The 19909-nt window shown below is 48.4% G+C and overlaps 1 protein-coding gene and 1 non-coding gene across 3 annotated transcripts in view; both read left to right on the top strand.

Annotated features, from left to right (window-relative positions):
* EPB41L5 (erythrocyte membrane protein band 4.1 like 5) overlaps nucleotides 1-19909 on the top strand; it is a 1765041-nt gene that overhangs the window by 841921 nt on the left and 903211 nt on the right. The window lies entirely within an intron of this gene.
* On the top strand, nucleotides 15625-15786 carry LOC138490629 (U1 spliceosomal RNA). Its single transcript, XR_011275565.1, has one exon. It is a non-coding gene; the product is annotated as a U1 spliceosomal RNA (small nuclear RNA).

Here is a 19909-nt window from a genome sequence, read left to right as displayed (position 1 = left end):
TAATCAATGAGGAGTTAGTATAGGATGGATCAAGTAGCAAAAATACTTTTATGATTTCAAGAGAAAAGCAATGAGGAATAAAAGGCAGTACAGAAATACTTGAGATGATTTTAGCAAAAGATAATATAATCACTTTTTCTCTGGCACTTCACCCCCCTCCCCTATGCAATGTAAGACATGGAAGTAGATGGAAAGAGGAGCACACAGTTCTCAGGAATGCAATCAAATACAATACGAAATTCAGTTCCCCCCCAGCAAGCTTAGAGAAAACCGGTATGAGCTTTAAAACACAGGCCCAAGTGCTTTGAATGTGGTGGCAATGAAGTGAGAAATATGCTGAAAATGCTTTTAATTCCCTTTAGGAGGTTCAGGGTGAGAGATACTTGGGATGAATTCAGGCTCACTTTAGCAATGATTCAGAGATGGTGATTAAGAGGCAAACAAATTTTTAGCAAGGAAAGAAATGACTGCTGATGGTTACACGTGGCTGGATTTTTAACCAAATCGCGGTAAAATTCACGAGTGCGTGAATCGTGATTGCGGAAAAAGTATAAGGAGTAGGAAGTTGGTTCTAGGCTTGTTGGCTCTAAGCCTTCAGAGGAAAGTTAAACCAAGTTCGTAGCCCAAACGGTTCCAGAGATATGAACGATTTTGTAAAGGTCGTTTTTCGGATTTAAAGTAAACTCAAAATGACAGGTGACAGCTTTGCAGCTGCAGAATTGACAAATAACAGTGGTGCAGCTTTACAAATGACAGGTGACAGTTAGGAGGCAGTTCTACTTAGGTTAAATAGATTGAATTATATTACTTTAAACTAAGAGATTTGGTTTTGCCCCGTCCTAGCTGTACTCACAATACATTTGGAAGGACTGGGTCTCGTCACGGATCTGATCAATCAGGCTAGCGGCACTTCACAGCGATCTGGTCTCTGGGTCTGCAGTTCTGCACGGTCTGGTCTGGTCTGTCCGGATACAGCGGTCTCTGCACGGCTCCTGGATCTTTGCACTGGTCCTAGCAAAAGTTCTTGGCAAGGGATTCAAGCAGCTCACCCGGCTGTGAGTTGCTTGCAGTGATTTGAGGCCTGCTGCAGAGAACTCAGCTTGTGGTTTTAGGCCTCTGATTTAGGTTCTAAAGTATAAGTTCTAGGTTCTGGAGTATGTAGCTGGAGTCAGTCTGGAACTGGTATCTTCTGGATGTTGTGTGGTCCGGCAAAACGCCCCGCAGCAACTGGATTTGAATGTCCTCTCTAGCTTCCAGTGGCTCTTTTTATGTCTTTTGAAAGTGGGTGTGTGCGCAGCATCACTAAGCCAGCCCCTCTCTCAACTGATCATTGGTCAAGCTTTTCTCTCTTCCTTGATAGGGGAAAGGAAATGTGAGTCATGGTGATGCTGTTTTATGGCCTGCAGAAAGGACACTCCCCTGTCAAATTGCACATAAATCTATATTTTACCCAAATACATATTGCACAGATACAGTTGTTTAAAATTACATGCACCCATCACATATCACATGAGGTATACTCTGTTCAAACTCTGCTCTTCCTGGGGGCTTGCATTCAGAAATGGCAACATTTTGCGCTTTTTAATAGCTTTCCCCATATCGGATTTTTCTCCAAATGTATACAATTGTGTGCAAGGCATGTGGGCATTTAGATAAGGAAGTGTCAGATTTTTAACCTGCATACATTTAGAGTAACAACCTCTTTTCCGCTCGTAAACTCCCAGATCATACCACCGGGTCCTAAAACCTCTTAAAATGTGGGCAGAAAAATCACAAGAATTATGGTATCATTTAGATAATTTTGACAAGTCCGCACCATGAGTTATACATCTTTCTTAAAATCATATTCTGGCCAACAGGGGTGTGTCTTCCCAGGTCACATGGTTGAGAAACCAGTTTGCCCACTTTCTTTAAGCTCAGCCTGTCCTCAGAGGGGGCTGCCCCTCCCCGTTTCTGCCAAGAGGAAGCCACTTTACGACCTCCCCTATAAACCATCTGCCTGAGTCAAGGAAGGGCTTTGTTCAAAAGGAAGCCATTTACGACCACTCCAATAAACCATCTGCCTGGGCCCTTTGTTTAGTTTCTTGCAATCCCCTGGTAATTCAATCAGAGAGTGTGTGACCTCCTTTTGGCAGGAGCAACAGAATGCAGCTAGGCCTGGGAATGCATTTGTTGGGCAAGCCCCCACTCCTGTCGGGGGTAGCTGTCTGGCAGAATTCCAGTTTCCTTAAGCCAGGTTTCAGGTAAAATGTCACTTTTTGTTCCCCAGTTTAAGTCAATACAATTTTTACATATGCAGCTAGAATGCTGATTCTAAGTTCAAAACTATGACATTTTAACAGTTCCAAACTATGTGACACTCAAAAGTAGGTCACTCAGTTAATTTAAACATTTCGATTTTGGTGGTTTTAATCCAGTTTCAGTTAGGCTGCTGACATGCATAGCTCAGCCAGTTTTGTTATGAACATTGTTTTGGGCTCTTTATCTTCCCAGATTTTGTATGCACACATACTTCATTCTGCCAGATGTCCGCTGGTGTTCAGTGAGATTTTTGGATGTGTTGCAATGTTTGAAAATAGGCATTTTGAGCTGGCATTCAGAGAAACCAAAGGTAATTTTAAAGCGTTTTTGAGCTAACAGGCGCTGCTGTTTTACCTTTGGCACCCATTCCACTCATGGCACCCTGGCCCATCATGCTCGCACTGGTGGGTGGCAAGTTAGGCAGCCATTTTGGTGTACGCACAAACTGCGTGGTTCTCCTGGATTCTGGCGCACATGTGGGCTTTTTGGCCATCTTGGATTTTCTAAGCCCACAGCACCAAATGTTGCAGCATGATAGCTCAAACGTGGGTCAGGACACCCAACAAAGTATGCACACACCTCTAGAGAAGCTGGAATCGGATGAAAAATACCTGTGCCATCGAAATGCTTTATCTATTTGGGGCTCCCCCCCGCAGGGGAGAGGTGGGACTCTTGTAAGAAGGCAACATCCACATTCTGTTTCAAGTACAATAGCACTATGCAAGTTATCGACGGGCAGCACAAACCTCGGAAATTCCAACATAAATGGCATCCCTTTAATCATTAGGGTCTACACTAACACAGCACATTCCAACATTTCCCACTACCTGTGACCAGAACACCCCGTATATCAAGGGTCTCATGTAGCCAGACTGGTGAACTAATGACCAAACCCATAACTCCAAACAACCCTGCCAACCCCACCACCATCCTGCAACCCCCACCGGCAACCCCAATCTGCCAGTTATCCCCCACTTCCCCAACATCTACTCTTATTTGCAAATGCATGAGGAACCCTACCAAGCCCCAACCACACCGCTGCCCTCTGTAATCATGTGGCCGCCTTTGTCACCTCACACAGACAGTATGCACCCAATTCTCAGCACCTGCCCGACTCAGTCATCACCCCTTAAGGGAGCGGACCCCTATTCAGCAACGCATCACACACGTCTGGGAGTCCGTGGTAAGGATTCCAGGAAGCTGTTCGCCCCCTCTGGAGAATTAAAGAATAGAACACGCCCATTGTGCTCTACCCTTCGGCGGGAATATCATGGACCATCTTGGGCCCCTGTCCCCGAGCCTTTTCTTGACAAGCTTACCTTAATACTTCTAATGCTTTTCCGATTGCTCTGGGTTCTTTCAGGATGGCGGCACTCCACGTGTTGCAGGAACATTCGGAGCGCTGCCATCGTGGAAGAATCCAGAGGTAAACTTGTTAGGACAGTTTTTCTGAAGTAAGACTAAGGGCTTAGTAAAAGCATTCAACTTGGACAGTACAATACACTCCACTTTTAGTATAAGGCTGTACCACCTGAGTTCATGATAGCATAGACCGAGCAGCCAGGCTGATCTTCGGTGGGAGAGAGGGCTTCAGAATCAGTACAAAGAATTTTTATTATACCTATGGTCCAAAGCAACACTGGTAAGAAACAGAGGGGGGCAGGGGGGTATTTGGGCACCACTGAGTCCCTAAAATGACATTACTTTGATGAAGGTACCTGTAAGGTGAATGGCGATCCTCTGAGACCCGATGTACACCACATCGGGATGCGAAACCAAGAGCAAAAGGAGTGTCTGGTGAAAGGTTCACCAGACCAGAGGTCGCCAAATATTGTAGTGAAAACTACTGTATATCCTACTTAAGTGATCACTATATCCTGGATGGGTCTGTTCATCTCAACAAATAATTAAACCAAATGTTTGTAAAAATGCAAAAGTCACTTATTTTATTTGAGTTTGTTTTCCATATGGTTTAAGCAGAAGGCTCTACCGCTGATGCATTTTGGACCGTGGTCCTTCAGGGTGGGTTTTACAATAACAATACCAAATAAACAATGTTTAGAAAGGGTCTCACAATTTCAACAGGAAATTATACTTCTCACCTAGGATCTGTTGTCACATGATCATGCGTGTAGAGTCAAAGAGAGGAGAGCTCTTAAATTACTGCCGCGTTGGAAAGCAATAATCTGTTTATCTTTAAATAATTCTTGTAGCTTGTCACATGACAATAAATGACAATGTTTTAGTATGTTTTTTTTTTAATCCTTGATGTTTTTACGCTGTACTTACACATACTAGCGGATTAATAGGCTCAGTATTACTGTTTGTTGGTTTCAAAAGAGATGATTGCTCTTTAGTTGCAGCTTTATTGGTAGCTATTCTGAGTTCATCTACTTTATAACCTCTTTCTTTAAATTTTTCCATCATTTTGTTTGATTCTTTTTATACATAGTTGCTGGCTGTACGGCAAACTCCTGATAGTTGCCGGAGGGTGGTAACTCATCCTGTGCAAGAGATTGTTTCGTTCTGAAGGTTTGTGGTACACATTGGTGTCAAAGCTTTGTGCGTTGGGAGCGGTTAGGACATCTAAAAAATAAATTGGCGGGTTACCAATCTCGTATGTAAACTGTATTCTCCTGTCTATCATGTTAAGATAAATGAGAATGCATCTAGTGTCTCTCTTACGTCACTTCAGATCCAAAAGATGTCATCCATGTATCTTCCCCAATATCGGATGAATCTGTGCCAGATCGGATGTCTGATGATATGATCTGCTTTGAATTTCAGCATGAATGCATTTTCATAGGCTGGGTCTATAGTGGCACTGATGGCGCCACTGCTTGTTTGTAAATATGTATTGTTACATTGAAAGTAGGCATTTTGTGAGATAAATTCTAATAGCACCATGATCCATTCTTTGGAAGCTCCTACTTCTTGTAATAGAAGCCATTGCACTGCCTTATCTGTATGTTGTTGAGTCTATTGAAAAAGTCTGTAGTGTCCTTGATGTACGTTGGATATTTCTGAATGACAGGTTGCAGTATGGTGTCAATGTATATACCTAGAGGTTGAAGTATACTGTTAGTGTCGGCCACTATTGGTCGTCCGGGAGTTTGAGTCATGGATTTATGAATCTTTGGCAGAAGATAGAAGTGTGGTGTTTTAGGAGAACGTTTTGTGAGAAACATTCTTGTCTTGTCATTGATCCATTCTTGTCTTGTCATTGATCCATCCATTGTTCTCCATTTCCAATATGGATTTCAAGTTGCCTGCAATCTCACTGGTCGGGCCATTAGGTAGTGCATTGTATACACTGGCACACTACGTTTTTTAAAAATAAAGGGTTATTTTATATGCAAGAAATTATTGGCTAAGTAAGTACTATCATAAAGCATATAAACACATTATAAGAACACAACACAATGCTTTAACTACACAGATCAAAGCACATACCTTATTTTGAACACCTAATAGTATTTCTACGTAAGTCAGACCTTTGTATTCACATTCAGTATAGGGCACACCTATTCTCCAGCATGGGGTCTGGCATGGATTCACATGCTCATGAATATTCCCGTCGTCAGGCCGGGAATCCTCGGTATAGAAGAAATCCGTATCAGTTTCATTTCTGATCTGTCTTTCTCAGTAGTAACCAATCACTGGTCTCTGGGTCATACTGCCCCCAGCCAATGACTGCCCTCTCCCTAAGCCCCGCCCCTGGCAGCCATCCTCAGATTTTTACCGCACGTTCAAGTGTTGGGAGTCCTCGTGCTTAGCTCTCGAGCTTTTGCTGCGTTTTCACACTTTTTCAGGAGATTTTCTCATTTTTTCGGTTAAATAGAGCCTCAAGCTCCACCGTTTCTACTTCCGATCAACGGGGATCCGTTTCGGAGTTTCTACGCCCCTCAAGGGTGAAGATTTCATCGAGTTACGCTTTTGGAGGATTCCAGAAGTTCCGAGGCCTACCCCGGTCATGGCCCAGGAGAAAGGGAGCTCGACGCCCGGGAAGCTATACAGGACCTGCCCTGGATGCCAGCTTCAGAACGTTTTCAAGGAGGACGAGCATTCGTTATGCCTCTACTGTCTCCATGAGGACAAGACGTACAAGGAAAAGGACTGCGCGTTTTGTGGGAACATGTCGGAGCGGACCATGAAGGACCGCCACCTCCGTCTCGCCAACTGGCTGGAAGGTAAGAGCCTGCCAGGCGAGAAGAAGAAGTTCGAGCGGTCTTCTAAGTCCTGTGAGGGTGCTACGGCGACGGGGGCCCAACAAAAGGCTAAGCACAGCGAGTCCGCGGGCACCGGGAGCGCCGAACGGTCGGGCTCCTTGGCTGCCAGGCAGGGCGCACCCTCCCCGGCGCCATCAACCACGAGCCAACGCTCTGGCTCGGGTAAGAGGAACTCTGAGAACCCGGCGAAGCTTCTGGAGAGGGCCCGGTCGATCTCGAAGATTCCGGCAGAGGGGGAGCGAGGCTCGGACCCTCCCCCCAAGGTGAAGGCCCCAGGCGTACAGAAGGTGACGTTGGCCTTAATTCACCCTGCTAAAACCTCGATTGAGGATGGCGCCGCGGCCCTGGCTGAGCCTGTGGAGGCTACGCCAGTGGAGGCGCCCTCAAGTACCAGAGTCTCCCTGCCACCGCGGAGGGAGTAGTCTTTCAGGCCCATCCAGAAGACCCCCACAAAGTCCTCGTTGGAAAGGGGGGGGGAAGGGGTGGTGGCCGTCGTGGATAAGGACACGACCTCTGAAGAGGAGCTCATCCAAGTCGTGGAGGAGGCCCAGCCCATCGGGAGGGATCCCGACGAGGGCGACGGTGACGCAGACGAGGCTCCTCAAGAGCCCTCGCTCCCGTCGTTTCCGGCGCCGCAGGACACCTCGGCGGCCATTTTGTCAGCCATCCAGTCCTTATGCTCGGAGATGAGGACTAGGTTGCCCCTTCCCCCGACGGGGGTGCCTGAGCCAGACCCGACGGAGGAACCGGAGCCAGGACCTTCGGGGAGCCCACCTCTTAAGAGGAGGACGCAGCATCCTAGGCCTCCTCTCCCGCCTCTGCGGCCTTCTCTGCCTTCCCCCCGGTCCACTACCCACGGGGATGATACAGGCATGGACATGACTACGACGGGTACGGATGACGACGGAGGCGACGACGGGACGTGCCCCCCGTCGCCCCCCTGCCCGGGCGTCCCCGCCCGACGAGATTGGATCCTTCCATGCAATGATCTCCAGGGCATCCGAGCTCTTCCAGCTCTGCCCCGAGGAAAAGGAGGGGTTCCTTTACCAGCGGCGCAAGGCTAAAAGGAAGACGGTCCTCGCCGTACCGCTTCTTGATGACATCTGGGATGAGGGGCTCGCCCTCCTCAAGAACCCTGCCACGGCTCCTGCGAAGAGGGACCGGTACGAGAAGAAGTACCGGGTACCCAACGCTGCCCCCTTGTGCCTTAGGGCACAACCTATGCCGGACTCGGTCGTTTCGGCGGCGGTCAAAAAGAAAGCAGGGGGGGGGGGGCGCATCGGCCTCGACTTCAACCTCCCCTCCGGACAGCGAGGGTAGGAAGCTGGATGCGATGGGACGACGGGTCATCTCATCTGCAGCGACGACCATCAAGGAAGCCAACGCCCTGGCCATCGTCGCCTGCTACGACAGGGAATTGTGGTTCAAGATCGCCCCTCTGTTGGACTTCCTTCTGGATGCCAAGAGGGCTGAGGCCCTGGAAATCTTGCAGGAAGGTGAGATTGCCTCGGACCACGCCATTACGGTGGCTACGGACATCGCCGACACCGGTTTCCGTCAGTTGGGCAACGGCGTTTGCCTGAGACGACGAGGATGGCTCAAGGCGACGAATTTCCGCCAGGAAGTTCAGACCAAGGTTTTGGGCATGCCCTTCGATGGAAACAACCTTTTTGGCAAGGCGGTTGGAGAATCCCTTCAGGCGATCAAGACGGACACGGAGACGGCCCGTGCACTGGGTGTGCTCCAACAGCGACGGCCGTCCTTTCGGAGCTCCGGAGGCAGACCGGGTGCCTCCAAGGGAGCCGGCAGCAGCTCCTCTACTTACCGTCAAGCGGCAAGGTCTTTGTCGCAGGAGGCCTACAGGGGACGCGGCAAGTCAGGTGGATCCCGCCATCGTCGCCAAGGTGGTCAAGGAGGCAAGCGGCCTCCAAGCAAGATTGAACCGTCCGTTGGGTCGGGCCCCCGCCGAAGCACCCCGGTGGGAGGCCGGCTGACGAAGTTCGTCGGCGTGTGGGAGTCCATCTCCACCGACCGTTGGGTGCTGGATGCCCTGGCCCTGGGGCACGCCCTCGAGTTCCAGAAGAGGTGCCCCCGCATTCCTCCCGTGGCCAGGAAGGAAAATCACGTCCCTCAACTGCTGTTGGAAGTACGGGCGATGCTCAGGAAAGGTGCCATCGAGCTCGTCCCGAAGAGGCTTCGGGGCTCCGGAGTTTACTCAAGATACTTCCTCGTGAAGAAGAAGACGGGAGGATGGCGTCCCATCCTGGACCTGCGACGACTAAACAAATACATCAAGGCACAGAAGTTCCGGATGGTCACCCTCCAGCACGTGCTGGGACAGCTGGAGGAGGGCGATTTCCTGTCGTCGTCTGACTTGGAGGATGCGTACTTCCACATCCCCATTCTAAAAAGACACCGAAAGTCCCTCAGGTTCGTGGTCAAAGGGCGGCACTACCAGTTCAAGGCCGTCCCGTTCGGATTAAAATCGGCGCCCAGGGTGTTCACCAAGTGCCTAGCACCGGTGGCGGCGCGGCCACGCCTGCAGGGGATCCACGTCTACCCCTACCTGGACGACTGGCTCATATGGGCAAGGACAAGGGAGCTCGCCGTGGAACACACTGCGAAGTCCGTCCAGCTGCTCACGGACCTGGGGTTCTCCATCAACTTTCCGAAATCCCACCTGGTCCCGTCGCAAGTCGCCCTGTTTCTGGGAGCACAGCTAGACAGTGGCGCGGCAGGCCTCTCCGTCGGAGGAAAGGATAAGGACCATCCTAGGAAAGGTGCAACGTCTACTGGCCACGGACGTGGCCAGAGTGAGGTCTATCAAGTCCCTCCTCGGAATGATGTCGTCCTGCATTTATCTGGTGCCCCACTGCAGAGTTCGGATGCGGCCCTTGCAACAATTCCTCGACGCCCACTGGATCCAGACGACGGGCAGCTTCGAGGACAGGATCCCGCTCGACGAAGCGTTCCGTCAGGCGATACGATGGTGGAGTGTCTGCGCTCATCTGGCAGCGGGAACAGGTTTCCTAGCCCCGGCCCACCAGGTGACGGTGACGACGGATGCCTCCCTGGAAGGTTGGGGTGCGCACACCGGGGGTCTCCACGCGAGAGGCCTTTGGTGCTCGGAGGAGAAGACTCTCCACATCAACATCTTGGAGCTCCGTGCAGTGTTCTGGGCCCTCAGGTCCTTCCTTGCGTCCCTCAAGGGCAAGGTGGTGAGGATCTTCACCGACAACACCACCACGATGTTTTACATTCGGAAGCAGGGCGGAACCAGATCCCCTGCCCTATCCAAGGAAGCCCAGAATCTGTGGCATTGGGCCGTCGCCCAAGGGATGTTTCTGGTACCTTTTCATCTGGCAGGGATAAAAAACGCCATCACCGACTCACTCAGCAGGGAGCTGCGCTCGTGCCACGAGTGGAAACTGCGCCAGGATCAAGTGGACCGACTCTTCCGACGATGGGGCGAACCCCAGATCGATCTCTTCGCGACGGCGGCAAACTCCAAGTGCTGGAGGTTCGCCAGCAGGTTTCCCCAACCGAGGAGCATGGCCGATGCTTTCTCGTTCCCCTGGGACGGCCTGTTCCTTTATGCATTCCCGCCGTTGCTGCTCCGGCTCGTCAACCAGCTCAAGAGGTCCCGGTGCAGGATGATCCTCGTTGCACCGGTGTGGCCGAGGCAGATCTAGTTCCCGGACCTTCTGGACTTGTCAGCGTCCACACCAGTCAAGCTGCCGACGGACGCGGATCGTCTCTCCAGAGAAGGAGGCGCCATTCTTCATCACGAACCTGAGTCGCTGAACTTGCAGGCCTGGCTCCTGCAGCACTAGAGTTTGGAGGATACGACATCCCGGCCGACTGCAGAGAGGTTCTTGCAAAGGCCAGGGCATCCTCAACTCTTAAGTGCTACGGACACAAATGGAAGAGGTTCTCTGTCTGGTGCCGTGCACAGAAGATTAACCCTCTGTGGATTACGGCCCCTCAAGTATTGCCGTACCTACTGTCTTTGGCCAAGGCTGGCCTATCTCACGCTTCCATCAAGGTACATCTGGCTGCCGTCTCACGTTACACCAGAACTACAGGACGGGCGTCCTTGTGGTCTCATCGTCTGGTGAAGGAATTTATGAAAGGACTGTTCCGATCATTCCCGCCCGTGAAGGCCCCTGCCCCGGCGTGGGAGCTCAACGTGTTGCTAACTAGGCTCATGGGGGCCCCATTCGAGCCTATGCATTCAGTGCCGTTGAAGTTTCTGTCGTGGAAGACCGCATTCCTCGTGGCCATCACCTCTGCACGACGAGTGGTAGAGATCCAGGCCATGTCTTGCAAGCCTCCATACTTGACTTTTCACGACATGAGGGTGGTGCTGAGGACGCACCCCTCTTTCATGCCCAAGGTGCCGTTGGACTTCCACCTCAACGAGCCCTTGGTGTTACCAGTTTTCTTCCCGTCACCTTCGTCGCCGGCTGAGAGGACTCTGCACTCGCTGGATGTAGCTAGAGCGCTGAAGTTCTACGTGGACCGCACGAAGAGTTTTCGGAAGACATCACAGCTGTTTGTGAACTTTGGACCTGTGAATCAAGGGAAGGCTCTCTCGAAGACTTCCATTTCCAGATGGCTCTCCGGCTGCATCATGCACTGTCACCGGTTGGCAAACCGACCGTTGCCAGGCCGTCTGAGGGCCCATTCGACCAGAGCGATTGCTGCTACTACGGCGTTCCTGTCTGGTGTGCCCCTGCTCGACATCTGCAGGGCTGCCACGTGGAGGTCGACGCACACCTTCACGAGATTCTACTGCGTCGACCGGGATACCAGGGAGGAGTCCAGAGTCGGCCAGGCAGTGCTGCGCAACCTGTTCGCCTAAGGTGAGCCTGGTGAGGAGGTAAGAGTTGCTTAATGTTGAGTTGTTGTATTGCTTGATATTGAGCCTTGTGCCACCTCCCGTGGTTGTGCATGTGTATACTGCTATGTATTCTTATATTCATGAGCATGTGAATCCATGCCAGACCCCATGCTGGAGAAGGAACAAGTTACTTACCTGTAACTGTTCTCCAGCATGGGTCTGGCATGGATTCACATGCGAACCCTCCCTTCTACCACTCTGCGGCTCTTCACTTGTTCATACTGCCACTTCACGTGCTACCAAATCTGAGGATGGCTGCCAGGGGCGGGGCTTAGGGAGAGGGCAGTCATTGGCTGGGGGCAGTATGACCCAGAGACCAGTGATTGGTTACTACTGAGAAAGACAGATCAGAAACGAAACTGATACTGATTTTTTCTATACCGAGGATTCCCGGCCTGACGACGGGGAATATTCATGAGCATGTGAATCCATGCCAGACCCATGCTGGAGAACAACAGTTACAGGTAAGTAACTTGTTCCTTCTTGGGGAGTAAAACCATAAGTTACTTTCACATTACTTTAAAGTAGTACAAGGGTAGTAGAACACTGTCAGTTATGCAGTGACACTCAACAAGAAAATCATAGTCAACCAACTTGCAAATATACTTTTCTGAGTAGTGTAACACAGATTCAAGAACAGTATATACCTCTACTACTTTTGTGAGAACACAGTTATACTAGTTGAGTAAGACCTTTTTGGTGTAATATACATACAAATGCAGTTGCTTTTCAGCACGGTGGAACGCGGTCTAAGATAGGCAAAAACTCTTTATACTAATTGTGGATGCTCCAGGCAACCCAAGGACCACTACACCTAAAGGAACACTTTTCAGGAATGGCACACAGCTATTCTAGGCAGGTAACACCTAACGTTGTAATCTACTATTACAGTTGCTTGTCAGATCAGTGCGACACAGATTGAGTTAAGCAATAACCCTTAACTTGTTTTAGGGTGGCGCACAGCTAACACAAGGTAAATAAAACCTATAAACGTTTTAAAGTGGCTATCTGCAACTTAAAGGTGAGTATAACCTTATGCAGACTTATTCTGGACAGGCCAACAGCAAGTCGGGGGAAGCAAGACCCAATTGGGGGCACTCCTACATCTATCCTAACAGGAATCGTAAAGTGAAATCAACAGCATTACTTTTGGAGAAGAGGCACAACCAATTCACAGGTGAGTAACTTAACCTTTAGATATGCTTTTCAGAATAGTGCAACACACATTCAAGGTAAGAACTTTGGTAACTATGCACTCTGAGTTACAATTACCAAACAACTTCTTTTACAAGTATGTAACGTTTGAGCACTTGTTATCCTTTTCTTATCCGGTCCATCCCTGATTCTATAGCATGAGTTCACTCAGAGGCAATAGAGGAACCCAGGTGGTCTAGGTGCCAGCTGTAGGCAGGTTGAGATAGGGTTCAGTTGCAGGCAAAGTCAGAGTTCCAGAGGAAGACTTTTCAAACAAATAAGTATTTCACTTTAAAGTTAGTTTATGGTCCAGGGACATCAGAGAAGACACCCTAATAGGATTCCGCAGTGGGCTTGATTGAACTGGATGAGTGGCCTTCCAATCACAGAAAACTCCACAAAGCTATACAGAAATCACAAAGGCTTAAGGTGGGTAAAATACCCTAGTCAACACAGTATCTCACAGTTTCTATCAATTGGTGCCTCTATCAGCTCACCTCCTTGCTGCTACTGCCCCTATTATAAGCTTATTCAGCCATGTTGATCGTGTCAGGATAAATTAGTTCCCAGCTCTAACTGTACTTTTCCGTGTTTTAGCATTATTCACTTTTTAATCTATTTTTAGAATTGCTTTAGCCATCTGTATTTTAGCTGAATTACTTACTTTTAAAACTTTTTTGCCACCTTGTGTGTTTTTACTTTAACTGCATCATAAACTTGCATTAATTTTGTGTCTCTGCACCTGCACCTTACTTGGCACTTAGTGCCCATTTTACTGATTCTTGCGCCATGTATCTGTGAAATCGTGTTTCGAGTCTTCTGAAAACGCTAAATATGCCAAAAACTACAACTCCAATCAGGATTGTAGTTTGCAAGCTTATTTAGGCCACTATCCGGTACATCAGCGCCGGAGCGTCAGGGTCTAGCCCAAGGTTGTCCAACATACGGCCCGCGGGCCACAATGCGGCCCGCCAAGCCATTTTATGTGGCCCGTGAGGCCGTATGTTGGACAACTCTTGAGTAAAAAAAAAAAATAGTTTTTTGTTTTTTTATTTTTTTTAAATGTGCCTGTGCGCAAAACTGTAACTTCCTCTGGTGATCCCATGGGGTCAACAGAGGTAGTTACAGTCCTCAGCCACGAAGCGTTAATTTATGCAATGTTTGTCGATATCCGACAAACATTGCAGAAATAAATTTGTCACGAAGATCTTGGGACTTGATGATGGAGGAAGGAGAGACTAATTTGTATCGGCATAGTGAGGGTTACCCCGGGAATACCATTCATTTTCAGTGAGCGCGGGTCCATACAATTGCCCAGTACTCCCACAAACTATGAACAATGGGATTAATATAGTAGCAATTACTTTGCATTTAAATATCCCATTTCAGGCAAGTAGGACCCACCATGCAAGAGAGGAACGGGCTCCAGCCCAGACATGCCCGTTCCTCTCTTGCATGGTGCTCCGAGGGTCAAAAGGCGAGCCGAGATGAAGGGAGGAGGTGGCGAGGTGAGGAGAAGAGAGTGCTGGCCCAGGCGAAGGATTATGTGGACAGGTGCTGTGCGGGAGTTCCTCTCGGCGTGGGCAGCACAGCGGATTCCTGAACCCCCGATTAGCCGTGGGCCGCTGCTCAGAGGGCCATTGTGCGGAGTTACTTTCAAGGTTTGTCATCTCTGGACATATGTTTAGCAGGGTTTGCGGCGACACAGCCTGTCTGCCCCAAAAATCGTTCTTTTGAATTGCGAATGTCACCGAAGATCAACCTTTATCAGCCTAGAAACTTAACCTTTGCAGTGCTTCTTTTCCTCGTCTCGAGACAAAGAACAGTGGGATCTCAGTTACGTTTACCTCTAAGCACAGTGCGGATTGATGAAAATGTCCATGCATTATACCAAGTACATTGGACATTATAGATGTGGCCAGTGGGGTATCAAAGCATGGTGAATACCACATGTACAGCACAATGTTACCCTAGTAGTGCCCCAATAACACACTGCAACCTGCAAATGGGTCTCAGTGGACTCCCTGCCAAGGTTTCTGGAAGTTGCTTATGATTTTGATCTGTGATCTATGATCTGATAGGTTATTTATAACGCGCTTAATATCCATGCAGCAGTGATCCCAATCATAAGTGAAACGGGCAAGCCCAACAGGTATAACTTATTTTCACTCTTTTGGTAGTGCAGTCTGAGGGCAGCCTATACCCTTCAGGAGAGGTGTGAGCTGATACAGTTGCAACACAAAAAACAATAGTACTATGTTCCCAAAATACCTTAGTTCTTGTCTTTCGGATCTCAGCAGAGCCAGGCTTTTCAACATCAGATCAGAAGCATGGGTGCCTTTGCGCTGGGCTGGGGTCAAGTCGGAGAGCAGCAGCAATGGGCCCCAATGATGCACTTCTGTTTGGCAGTGGTGCTGATTTTCGGGTAGAAAACGCTGGGAACAGTAGGCTGTGCCAAGTGGATGGCACTGGAAGACTCCGTGACCACTGGGCCCGGACAACGGAATACTTGCCTTTGGCGCTGTGCAGGCTCGGCTGACACAACACGGCATATGGTTACGGCAAAGATGTCAAAGCTTCAGCATTGTCATTGAGCAGAACTCTGAGATTCAGGGGTGGTGGAGCGTCGAGGTCCAGAATGATTATGATGGTGTCAATGAGGCCAGCGCTGAGCAGCTCCGCTCAGGAAGTCCATGGGCCCGTGTGGGGTCGACAGGCCAGTGGGCAGACTGCAACAGGCCTGCTCGAGACATCCTGCTATTTATACAAATCTTGGGCCGAGCAGGGCCTGATGAGAGAAAGGAACTGCGCTACAATTTGCTCTTCTGCTGGGCTCTGCCTGCTGGAGCTTCCCCCAACACGTGCGACAGGCAGCTCTGCAGACGCTCGGAGCTTCCAGGGGGTGGGGGGGTTGGGGCTGGGTCAGGGCCTGCCTTCTCACTCGCTTAGCGGGGCTTCCCAGAACTGACCCAACTCCTGCCCTCTTGCATGCAACTCATACTTAGCTGGCAGGGGAGAATCTGATCTCAAGGGCAGATCTCCCAGGGTGAGGCTTACTCATTGCACATCGGATTTGCTGACCCCTGCTATGTTCCCAAATGCGGGATACACAACTGCATTATTTCTGGTAGTGTGGGACTGCGTTCGCGCTCTCCCCCCGATTTATTGGTGAAAGAAAAGGTAAAGTGTGCACTAGGCCTGCTAGGTTGCATACTTTAAGATTGTGCTACATTGCGTTTCTTCAATTAGGTTCACCTTTGGGTGATCGCTTTTCCACATTTTATCTGTTGAATTTAATTATGCTTCTTTCATCACCACAGAAGTAATGTGTATTACAGAGATACGCTACCATATGTATTGGGCACACTACAAATGCTCAGGCAGCATCAATCATGCTTTGTACAGGACAATGCTGGCCTAAATTGGGAACAGCCAGCATAGACATGTTTCTACAGAGGCATATTTTGGGTACAACCAGCATGACAATGTGTTACATCAGTGACAGTGCTGTCTTACACTGTGGACACATTGATCATTAAAATGTGTTGTAAAATGTTCTTTTCTGCTGTTGGTGACCTGGAATTTTCATGTTCCCCTTTAGAACTGATTGTAAAGTTATGGCTTTTTGGTCACCTTTTCTGCTGTAAAATGCACCATTTCAACCTCATATTTGAAAAAATTCTTGGGGGGTGGAGGGGACCACCCCAAACCCTCCCTAGAACCTTATAGCTCCCTCGCCACGCTCGGTCGCCCCCACTATTTCAGAAAAATATTAACACATAGACAATGAAAGAAATCACAAGCAACTAACCTTTGATCACTGCCCATGACACCAAAAGCTATCTTTGGGACTGCATGGCTATCGCTGCCTGTGATGCTATTGTGTCAAAGGTCACACAATATCGCTTTTTAATATACTGCTTTGGGTCAGGTTGTTGACTTTTGGCTCGCCGGCCCACTGGGTGACAAAAAGTTAATGCTTCGGCCCCACATTCAGAAAGGTTGGACAAGCCTGGTCTAGCCAGTCTGTGCTAATTCATGCTGACATTGCTGCCGGTTGACGGATGACTTTCTTCTCTGGACTTGAGTGTTAATTGCACTATTGTCTCCTGCTGCTGCAAGGAGAGGAACTTATAACTTGTTTCCCTGCCATGGTACACTCTGCCTTCCATATATTATTCGTAGAATACCATCTAAAGGTTTCCAGACGCTGCAGGAAACATCTTGACCTCTTCCTATATTACTTTAAGCCCTATCTGCTTCTTGGTTTTTACACTATTTTCTGAGAGAACCAAATAAAGACAAAATAAATAACCTCTTTATTCAATGAAAGAAGCTATACTTAACAATGACGGGATGTTAGTGGAGAGTCAAGTGGGTAAACAGATACTTACTCTGCCCCCACTGATGAGCCGTTGCGCGATACTCCCATGATACTATTAGAAGACCCTTGTTCGCCAAAACACAAGTGGATTTCGATGTAACCTATATTGCTTAACAGGCACGTTTTTACGGCTGCTCTATTGAACACTAGGCAACTGGAGAAATCAGCTTTTGATATCCATGATTTTATCCTGGATAATGATAGACATTCAAGCCTTAACTGAAACTTGTCTTAAGGATACCAGTGGCCCCATCATTGAGGCAGCCACACCCAGAAGTTTCTCCTTTTTTGGGCAATATAGTGAAACCGGTACTGGAGGTGGCGTAGCACTTATTGCTAGCGAGGAAATTCATTTCTTCCAGGCATCCACAACCTGTGAGGACTGCTTCACCTTTAAAATGAAATCCTGCCCAATATATCGCTCATGGCAGTCATATTTTACAGCCAGCAAGTCTGGCGGATCAAGATCTGACATGTGTTCCATACTAGATAAGCATTTATTGGTTTTTTTAGCAGTACAAATGTTTTCCCTATACTCCTGTTCAATATTTTTCCAGAGAGTTTTATATTCATCCGTCTGGGCTTTGTTACATTTACGCTCTGTTAATCGTTTTTCCTGTTTTAATTTAATAAGCTGAGAGAAAACCAACTATGGCACAAGGAAACACTGACCAAAGCTTTGTATTAAACAGTAGATATATCTTTTTTTTTATACACTTCTAGTAAAACACATTTATCACAGTCATCAAGCAAGTTACATTGAGTCAAAGGAAAAATATACACACTCCCAAGTTAAATTGTAGACCAAGTGAAAACTGAGCAAAACGGCACAGTGAAAACCACACACAAGTGATAGTCTACCAATTCCTCACAAGGGAGGGAAAGCACAAGTAATATAGAAATAGTTTCTTACACACCTTAGCAACACTTCCCATACGTTTGTGAACCAGTTTAAGCAAGACAGTGCCTCAGTATAGGCAATACTTAAATTAAAACTGAGCAAAATGGCATTTCACAAGGTTTAGAAAGGGGAAGGGAAGAGTAGTTATAAGAAGTAGGTGCACCAACACAGTTGTAGTTGAGAATCAATCTAAAGAAGGCAGTTCTAACAAATGTAGCCAGAGTCAGTAGGCCTGTGCCAGTCAGTGGTACAGGGCAAGGGCCCAGGAGCAAAATGTTCTTGTATCTGCAGTCAAGTCTTTGGTTAACAATTTTGAAAAGGTGGATGCAGAAGTTGATAAACAATGTTAAGAGAGAGGGGCGGCCAACCCAACAGGTAGGTAAAGGATTTAAAACACCTTTAGTGCTACTGCGAAGAAAGGGCAGCCTGGCGGAACAATGAACCTTTTAAATGAAGAAGTGGCTCCTGTGGTGGTGGTAGTTCCTGCAGTTCGGGTGATCCAGCAGAGGAAGAGAGGCTCTTGTTGTGTAGAAAGGTTCGAGTTACTGCACTACCCAGGGATGAAACCAGCCGGGGTGCTGCCGGATGAATAAAAGGTACGCTCCTTTAAATCGCGGTCCGGGTGGACTGGTGCCTGGCTATCCAGCCTCCGAGTACAGGGTACGGGAGATTTGACCAAAGCAGGTCCCGGAAGGCAATTGGCAAACTGGTTGGCCCCACCAGCTCAAGGGAAGGAGGCTCTTGCAGATGAAGACCTTCTCTCGTCGTGTGGAGAAAAGTGGTGAGACGCTGCAGCAGGGCTTCGCCGGTGGTTCAGTCGTTGCAGATGTCTTTGGCTTCTCTCCTCTTCGGCTTCTTAGTTCCAGTGGCGACGTCTTGCTCTTCCAGTCCTCAGGACCCTGCTTTTATGCAAAAAGATCCCCATTCATACAGCCTAGCTGTCACTCACACATTGGAGTGCTCATCTTGGCGGGAGACCCTCCAGCCCATCAGGATAGAGTGCGACATGGGTTGCGGAGGCAACCCTGTCCAGGGGTCCTACTCCCCCTCCCACACAATGGACCCACCCCAGACTTAGTGGCGCAGAAAGAAGGGCTTCTTGGCAGAAGCCCGCCAAAAGGACGAACAAAGGATCCCCGACCTGGGTTAGGAGTTTAGAGAAAGACACGAGAAATAAGTTATATTAAAGTTCTGCAAATAAAACCTACCGGAGTCAAGTTAATATTAAAATGCACAGGCGGTATGTTAGAGGCTGTCAGAAAAAGTGGTAGCCTCGAACAATGGGGAAATCCCATAGGGAAATATTTGCGGTCGAATATTTATGGTAGTAACCACTGCCACCAGCCAGAAACTTTTGAGAGAGGGACTGTACGGTACCCTCTCGAAAATGAACATGAGGGAAAAACTATTAACCCTTTCTAGTACCTCCATAGTAAGATGGGTTGTACTGGTTTAGTTCATAGAATTTGACTAGTAAAGTCAATTGGGACTTTACATGCCCTGGGAGACAGTAGTCAGTCCCAGGTTATGGAGTCTGTTTCGGGGTCACTACGACACCACTGTGTCGCTGCACTGAGGGTGCTGTGTAACACATGTGAATAAAGATTGTTCCTATGGGTTTCAGAAAATCCCATAGACATTAAACACAAAAATAGCCTAGAACACACATAGCAAAAATGCCTAAGAGTGGGAAAGAGTCTCACTCTTAGCAGGAGAAGAAAAAAAAAACCTTCAAATCCAGCAAAGCTGCTGGAGGACTCTATAGGTAAGGGTAATTAGCCATAAAATGAGAATTCTCCCTAACACTTTCCGACACTGCATGATTCCTAAAGAGGTTAAGAAAGCTGTAGTATCCCCATTATTGAAGAAGGCAGGTTTAGACCCCAAACATTTTAATAACTACAGACAGACCTATTACGAATGTGACCTTCCTCTTGAAAGTCGTGAGTCGATTAGCTACTCTGTAGCTACAAAAATATCTCGAAGAGGCCAATATC

The sequence above is a fragment of the Ambystoma mexicanum genome, chromosome 9 (assembly GCF_040938575.1).
Source record: "Ambystoma mexicanum isolate Mex_15411 chromosome 9, UKY_AmexF1_1, whole genome shotgun sequence".
Taxonomy (NCBI): domain Eukaryota; kingdom Metazoa; phylum Chordata; class Amphibia; order Caudata; family Ambystomatidae; genus Ambystoma; species Ambystoma mexicanum.
Note: the sequence above shows the minus strand (reverse complement) of the source record. Positions and strands in the feature narration are given on the sequence as shown.